A 9,160-nucleotide genomic window follows, 5' to 3' on the forward strand; every position below is an offset into this window, starting at 1 on the left:
TTTCCACTACATTTCTAGCATGAACTAGATGTCAGAATGTCTAGACTCTTCAAAGCTGAGTAATTAATTTCCTTTAGCTGCCCCCAATGTAGCTGATAATTTGTTGTCTTCTAGCTTAGTCTCATGGAATCTAAAATGAATCTTAGAGATAATTTAGTCTAGCCCCCATGTTGCACAGATGAAGAAGCTATGACACACAGACGCTAAATGAGAATTCAATTCCTTTTTAGAAAAGAATTGTCATGGGAGATCTTCTATCTCCTTCCTCAGGTCATATTGCTAAAGCTTAGTAGAGGAGTGTCCTAAGGGAGAAAGACTGGTCAAAAGATGAGAGCTAGCAGCTGAGCAGAAGTACCCAGGGACTCCATTTAGTAAAAAAGAAGGCATGTAACTATCCAAGGCTCATTAAAGCAGATTTTCCAAAACCTTTCATAGACTTTCATTTCTCATTGTTAAAGGAATTTGGGGATTTGTAATCCAAGATCATTTAATGCTTGGCAATATCATGTTTCCCTTTGATAATCTCATAGAATGTTGTTGATCTTGGCTTCTCTCAGCTTTTTAATAACAAAATGTATTTGTTGATACACTGTCTGTTGTATCAATACTAATTCCAGGGTGGCAAGTGAATAAATTAGAAAAAATGAAAGCTTTGCATTTATTCCATTATTAATCTTTAAAATATATTCATAGTGGTAGAATTTAGTTCTTTAAATTTAAGATTGTTCACACAAATACATCTAAGAAATAGTTTTAGATGGAATGCATTATTAAAAATAATAGTATTAAAGGTTTTAATGGCATATTTGCATGGTGGTAAAACTATTTTTCTTGTAAAAAACCAATTATTACATATGAATCACACATATAATAAAAGCAATCATCAACATCATGACTGCTGAACTTCCTTCAAAGCATTCTCTGTGAATAGAGGATAAGGGTTTCCATTATGTAGAATTCAGATTACATTCTCAAATATCTGATAGCTTTTCTTTATTAACAGCTTACCAGCACAATTCCATATAATCTTAATAAGGTAAACTGAATACCTTGTTGTTTCTCTGTTTCCCATATTATCAAAAAAAATGTATCCTAGCACATTTTTACCTTACAATTTTTTACAACCTTTAAACTTCTTTCCTTTAAATATTTAAATAGATTTTTATTTCTTTTTTTCTATCACCTAGATTTACTCCAATATTCCTCCAATACCCTCTGCAAGAGGAATTATTTATCATTTTATTTTTCTGGTTACATATGAAAGCAATTTTTAACATTAATTTTTTAAAACTTGCAGTTCAAAATTCTCTCCCTTTCTCTTGCCCCATCCCCATTGAAAAAGCAAGTAATTTGATACAGATTATAAATGTGTAATCATGCAAAACATTTAGATAATAGGCACTTTGTGAAAGAAAACACAGATTCCCCCCCCCCAAAAAAAAAGAAACCTCAAGTAAAATAAAGTAAAAAAAGTATGCTTCAATTTATATTCATTCACCATTAATTCTTTCTCTGGGAATAGATAGCATTCCTCATCATAAGTCCTTCAGAGTTGTTCAGGGTCACAACCGTATTGCTGAGAAAAGCCAAGTTATTCACAGAGGATATTACTGTTATCTTGTACATAGTACATTTCACTTTGTATCATCTCATGTATATCTTTCTATGTTTTTCTGAGAACATACTGCTTATCATTTCTTTTAGCAGAATAGTATTCCATTATAATCACATACCATAATTTGCTCAACCATTTGCCAACTGATGGATATCTCTTCAATTTCCAATACCACACTATCAGAAAAAAATAGTTATAAATACCCTTGCATATATGGGTCTTTTTTGCTTTTGTTTTTCATCTCTTTTGAGATAAACAATTAGTAATGGCATGGTTTTATAGCTTTTGGGCATAGTTCCAAATTGCTGTACAGCATGGTTAGATCAGTTCACCACTCCACCAACAATACATTAATGTCTCATTTAAAGTAACTTTGATCTTATTAAAAACAAAATTTTTAGGATAAAAGAGAAATGATTACAAGGGAAAAGAAATATTTGCATCAAATATCTCTCACATGGATTTGATATATGGTATAATAATGACAAGAAAAGAAATATGTAAGATGAAAACTATTCCCCAATAGAAAAGGGGTCAAAGAATATTAACAAATTATTCTCAAAAGAATTACAAAATACTAACAATCATATGAAAGACATCCAAATTACTAACAAAAATACAAATCAAAACAGCACTGAAGTTTCACTTTATACCCAGTAAATTGGGAAAAATGAGAATAATCAATGTTGGAGAGGCTGTAAAAAGACAGGCATATTTATATATTTATTAATTTTATTGGTAAATCTATAAATTGTTAAACATTCTGGAAATCAGTTTGGAATACTGAAAATACTAAAGTGGCTGAAATATCCATGTCCATGTCCACAGAACCAAGAGAATGCACTGATAGACCCAAATATGCCACTGACCAAAAAAAAAAAAAAAAGATATCAGAGAGCAGCACTTTTAAAAATAGAAATGAATTAGAAACAAAGTAGATTTCCCATTGACTGGGAATTGCTAAAGAAATGATGATATATGAATTTCAATCTTATATCATATTACATGAATAGTATTATATGCCACAAGAAACAACCAGCATGAGGAATGCAAGTCAGCATGAAAAGACTTACATGAACCGGAAAAAAGAGAGGAAAACAGAAGCAAGAATATAACATACATATTGACTGCAACAGTATAAATAAAAAATGAAACAAAGCATAAGTAATCATAGTGAATGACACAAGCAACATTATTAAGAAGTTTGGGGGGGAGAGAGAGAGAGAGAGAGAGAGAGAGAGAGAGAGAGAGAGAGAGAGAGAGAGAGAGAGAGAGAGAGAGGAGAGAAATTATGAATTCAGATGGTTTTGATATGTCAAACAATTTTCTGGTCAAATAAACTCTGCTCCTCCCCTTTACTTAAATTGTCTTATCTTTTTTTTTTCTTTTGTAATTGTCTCTATCCCTTGTTAAATTAAAAACTCATCCCCTACCCATAGCTTGTGAAGGACACATTGTTTAAGACTTCAAATCAGATGTTGAAGGAACTAAAGTCTAAAGTCCAAATAGTTCAAATATAAAATATTTTGCTTTTTAGCTTAGTCATCCTTGTTCAACCTGATTCACCTGCACTTTCTTTGAAAATGTGAAAAAAAGGTAAAGGAAGGAGTTTTAGCAGTACCAGATCTTAAAACATATTATAAGGCAATAATTATCAAAACTATCTGGTATTGGCTAAGAAATAAAAAGGTCAATGAGTGGAACAGACATAAAATTTACAGCAGTCTATAAATATAGTAACCCAGTATTTAACAAGTGTTAAGACTTAAGATTTTGAGATAATAATTCCTTGTTTGGTTAAAAATTGTTGGAAAACTGGAAACAACTTGTGACATATGTGTGTGTGTGTGTGTGTGTGTGTGTGTGAGTGTGTGTGTGTGTGTGATAGAAATTGGGAATAGACCAATATCTTACACATTTATCAAGATAAATTCAAAATGGATATATGACCTAGATATAAATAGAATATGAATAGAATATAAATATGAATATATAACAGTATAAATAGAATAAATAGAATATAAATAGAAAATTTGAAGAACATGGAATATATTACTTATGGATAGGAGAACAATTTGTGAATTATCAAGAGCTAGGGAGCAGATTGAGGTGCAGAATGGATAATTTCAATTGCATTAAATTAAAAAAAAAGGTTTGTACAAATAACAACAATGTGACCAAGGTTAGAAGGAAAGCTGAAAACTGGGGAAAATATTTTTGTAGAAAAGTTTTTTGGATAAAAGTCTCACAACTCAAATATAAAGAACTTTATCAAATCTATAAGAATATGTGACATCCCCTGATCCATCGTTGATGAATTTGAACAGTCAGTTTTCTGGTGAAGGAATCAAAACAATTATTAGTCATATGAAAAAGTGGTTTTAATCCTTATTGATTAAATAAATGTAAAGATATAATTTCATGGCTAAAAAGAATGAAGGGAAAGCAGCAAATGTTGGAAGGGATTTGGAAAAATTGAGACACTAATTCATTGTTGGTAGAATAGTGAACTGATCCAATTTTGTTGGAAAGCAATTTAGAATTACAGTCAAAGAGGTATTAAACTGCCTATACCCTTTGGCCAAGCAAACCACTATTAGGTCTACTTCTAAATATGATTAGGGAAAAAGGAAAAGAATCTATATGTTCTAAAATATTTATAATAGATCTTTGTGTTGGCAAAGTAACTTGCAGAATTGTCTATCAGTTGGGGAATAGCCGAACAGATTGTGGCACATGATTGTGTTGGAATATTTCTGTGCCATAAATATGAGCTTGATGATCTTATAAAAACAAGGATGGACTTGCCCAAAACAATGAAGAGTGAAATGAGAAGAACTTTGGAACTTTGTATGCAGTAACAGCAATATTGTTTTCAGTGTAACTTTTAGCAAATAAGTCATTTTGACTACTAGAAATATCCAAACAAACTACAAAGGACATATGAAGGAAAATACTATCTGCAGTCAGGGAAAGAACTGATAAACAGAAGTATGTACAGAATAATTTAACACACATATACACACAAATACATACTTATTTTGTGACTAATGGTAGCCATTCTAGGATGGGGGTAGGGATGAAAAAGAGAGAAAAAATAAGTTTGCATAACTTTATTATATATTTAAAAGGAATAACAAGTTGTACATAATTATAGATAATATATAATATATTAATTTATATCATATGTAGTTATATAATATTTATATATAATATTAATATATGAATTATTATAATATACTCATATAAGTAATTATAATTATATAATTATATATATATAATTATTCTATACAAATGTTTATTTATCAGGTCTTTCTCTGGATGAAGAGAGCATCTTTATTCATATGTTCTTTATAGTTGTCTTGGTTTTGCTCATTTTACTCTTCATTATTTCATTTAAATTTTTCATGTTTGCCTAGGATCATTGAGCTCCTCTTTTCTTATAATAAAGCAATATTCCATCATAATCACATAACACAATTCAGTCCCTTTTTCCTAGTTGTCTTTGGAAATAAACCCAGTAGTGGTTTTTTAGGGTCAAAGGGTTTAAGGTAGTTTAATAACTCTTTGGGTATAATTCCAGATTGATCTCCAAAATTATTGGAGCAGTTCACAATTCTATCTACAATGAATCAGTGTCCTAATTTTTCAATGACCACTCTATCATTTGTCACTTTCCTCTTAAATCATTTTAACCAATCTGATAGATATTAAATGATATTTCAAGGATATTTTAATTTACATTTCTCTAATCAATAATGATTTAGAGCATTTTTTCATATGCCTATGAATTTTGATTTCTTCATTTGAAACCAACTTGTTCATATCCTTTGACCATTTCTCAATTGGAAAATGACTCATATTCTTATTGATAGGACAAGTTATTTATATATTTTTGATATGAGATCTTTAACTATTTTTATAAAACCTATATTATAGACATATCTGTTTTATTCCATAAATTAAAAATAAAATAAATTTTTTTAAAAAAGAAAACAAAATATGAAACTTATTTATCTTACTAGATTCTGCTTGTTTTAATGGGAGTGATTATTTAAGGCATTGGAGTATTGAACATATGATTCTTGTAAATCCTGAAGTGAAAGTAGACAGTGAGAGGTTAAAGAAGAGAATATTGAATCAGGCACTGGTATCTTGAGAAGAGAGGCATTAGTTGCAGAAGAAAGACTTTAAGCTACTCGTTCAATTAATAGAATCAGCATGATTTAATAAACAGAGTGCTGTAATTGGAATCAGAAAGGATGTGGATTCAAATCTTGCCCCAGACACTGAACAATTGTGACCGCAGACAATTTTTGTCTTTGACTTCTCTGCCCCTCACTTTCCTTATCTTTAAAATGGGACTAATAATATCCTTTACCTAAAAGATTTGTTGTGAAAAAACAAATGACTGTATATATTTAAAATGTGTTTCTGCCATTAAAACACCAAACATAGGTTTCTTTTTCTTATTTTTATAGGATCTTAGACTTGGAACAAAGTTTGTAGATCAGCTAGTCCAATATCCACCTGAACAAACTAATCCCTTCTAAAGAATCCCAGAAAAGTCTTCAGCTAATCTCGGCTCAATGATTTCTGGTGCAGTGATTCTGAATAACTTTTATATGGAGCTAAACCTACCTCTCTATAATAAAAACAAACCTAGCTCCTTTTCCCTATGAGGGTTCTTTATGAATGTAGAGGCAGCTATCAAATATACCTCTTCATCCTCCAAATCTCTTCTCTAGGCTAAAGATTAAATATGTCAATGAAGGGAGGTCAATAAATGATGGCCTTTGGGCCTATTCCATTCTACATCCTATTTTTATGGTCTATGAGCTAATATAAATACTATTCTTAGCTCAAGGATTGTACAAAAACAGACTGTGGAGACCAGATATGACTCATGGTCTGCTGACCCCTGCCCTATGGAATAATTACCCTTCACAACCCTTGCTACTGTTCTTTGGGCATGCTTCAGTAAGTCAGTATTGTTCCTAAATGTGATATTTAAAAAAGAGTTGAAAGCAAGACTCCAGATATGATCTTAACTTTCTAGGATACTAATATTCCAATTTTGGAAGTTATCAGTTTAAGCAAAGAATTTTGAGCTTCTATATAACACTGCTGAGAGAGTATTTTCCAAATTATGATATGCAGCAAGATGGATGACTGGCAGTATAGATGAAAAATTAACTGGATACACAAAATTCCTATTCTAATCTTTCTTAACATATAGACGTTACACTGAAATCTCATAAAATAGTATTTTAGCTCTTTGTAAGGCTCTATCATGCTGGAATGACCTAAGTATAATTCTAATGACATCATATTTTCTCTCTGAAGATTAACTGAGCTAATTATGGGGGGGGTGAAAAGCTAATAGATTTATATATTATATAGTTTTTTTGTATTTGGCAATGCATGAAACAAAGAAAAATGTCCCTCTTTTCTATACCCTTTTTTCTCCTGATATTGGCAGTGGTAGAAAAACAGCTAATAATCATATCATTTATAGACAGTCTATAGCATTTTAACTGTTGTTTAGTTAACATATTTAACTCTTATGTGTGAAAATCTTCGTTGTCCAATGTCTGGGATGGCATACTATTGGAGGAACTGTTATGCCTATATTAATATCTTATAGGTACATAATTGAGAATATAAAAATCCCTTTAAACATTTTGATATGCACTTAATACATTTTTGTGAAATTAAATACATTGAGTCAAGTTCAGTGAAACCAACCCCCCCCCAAAAAAAAAACAAAAGATTTTGGAATTGAATGAATGGATGCCACCAAATTTTCCTTGGAGAGAAAAAGAAGAGTTGATGAGGGGGTATGTTTTCTTATACATCCCAAAGCATCAAGAAACATACTTTTTTGGTTAATGATAACTTTGTATTGTAGTTTTCCTGAATAGTATTTATAAGAAGAACACTGTGAAGATAATTGCACCTTGTACATACATATATTTTGCTGTGCATGTGGAGGGAAACTGGGCTATGAAAATTTCATCTTATCAAATTTAGGTTATTGTTATGTTGTACCAGGTTCTTTATGGATCCTAATTAACTTAATGTTAGTTGTCACTCTCAGATTTGTGAGGGATGATGTTCTTAACATAAGCATCCTTAGTATAGCTTCATCCAGATATTTATAATGATGTTTTTAAAAGGAGAAAAGGCAGATGACTAATGAACTTCTCTTGAGAGCTTCTAGTTAGATAAATTAAAAATGTACCTTTTTTGGGTCATTTAGCCAATTCTGAAATCACCTAATTAAGTACCATCCTGTCAATATTTCTCTACCTTGTTACAAAGCATATAAGAAGAAACATTATTTTCAAAATTCTTTCTGCAAGTTATACTTTATCTACAAAATAGCCTAACGACCCCCAAAAATGTAATCCAAACAAATTTAATTCAAAAAACATTTATTCAGTGCCTACAGTATGTTATTTTATATTCTTTACTTATTTTGGTTAATTACATAACTGAAAGATATTGGTTCTGGGGAAGAATTATTTATAAAAGAATTCCTTTTGCTTATTATTTTTATTCAGACCCCTCATGAAAATTTTCTTTTTTGAAAGAAAGCAGGTAGATGGATTGGTAATTATTCTTGTACTCTGGGGTTTTTTGTGGGGAGTGGGTACAGGGTGTGGATAGGATAATCATGTCTGATTTTTTTTATCCTTACAGATATAGCAAATTGACACTTTGGGGGAAGGAAACTGAAACTACCCCTGCCCCCCCCAATACCTCAAAAGTATTATGTTAAAATTAAAATAGACTAACATCTTCATTTAATAATAGAAGAAAGGAAGTCCCTAGACAAAAAGAGAGAATTCAGGTATAGATTGACATGTACTCTAATATTTGGGGAAAGGAGAATTTTATGTGCTCACAATAAGGTTGGGTAGCATAAATTCCTACATGGTAATTCCTCCCAAGAGTGGTAGGAAACTTTTAATAATGAAAGATATCTAGGGAAACAAATTTGATCAGAAAGAAAATTTATCACAGAAAATATACTAACCAACTTGACTTTTTAAAATAGAAGTAGAGGATGTGATCTGGTGGAGAGCAATAGAGAGACTATGTTCAAACTCAACTACTTGCTAGCTACACAACCTTAAGCAAGCCTTTAACATCTCTGTTCTCCAATTTCTTTTATGACTCTATGGAGAGAAGATGGAAACAAAGGCAGGTTACATACAATGAATATAAGAGCACAATCTTGTCAGAATTAAGTTTGGAATAGGCTGAGGTTAGTGAGGAAATACAAAGAGGGCAACAAGAACTTTTGGTTTGTTTGGCAATATTAGGGAAGAAATAAGATAAAAGAATATATTGGGGGGGCAGCTAGGTAGCGCAGTGGATAGAGCACCAGCCCTGGAGTCAGGAGGACCTGAGCTCAAATCTGACCTTAGACATTTAATACTTACTGAGCTGTGTGACCTTGAGCAAGTCACTTAACCCTATTGCCTTGCAAATATAGATATATTTATGTAAATATATATGTATATATATATGATTGTT

The sequence above is a fragment of the Macrotis lagotis genome, chromosome X (assembly GCF_037893015.1).
Source record: "Macrotis lagotis isolate mMagLag1 chromosome X, bilby.v1.9.chrom.fasta, whole genome shotgun sequence".
Lineage (NCBI taxonomy): Eukaryota > Metazoa > Chordata > Mammalia > Peramelemorphia > Peramelidae > Macrotis > Macrotis lagotis.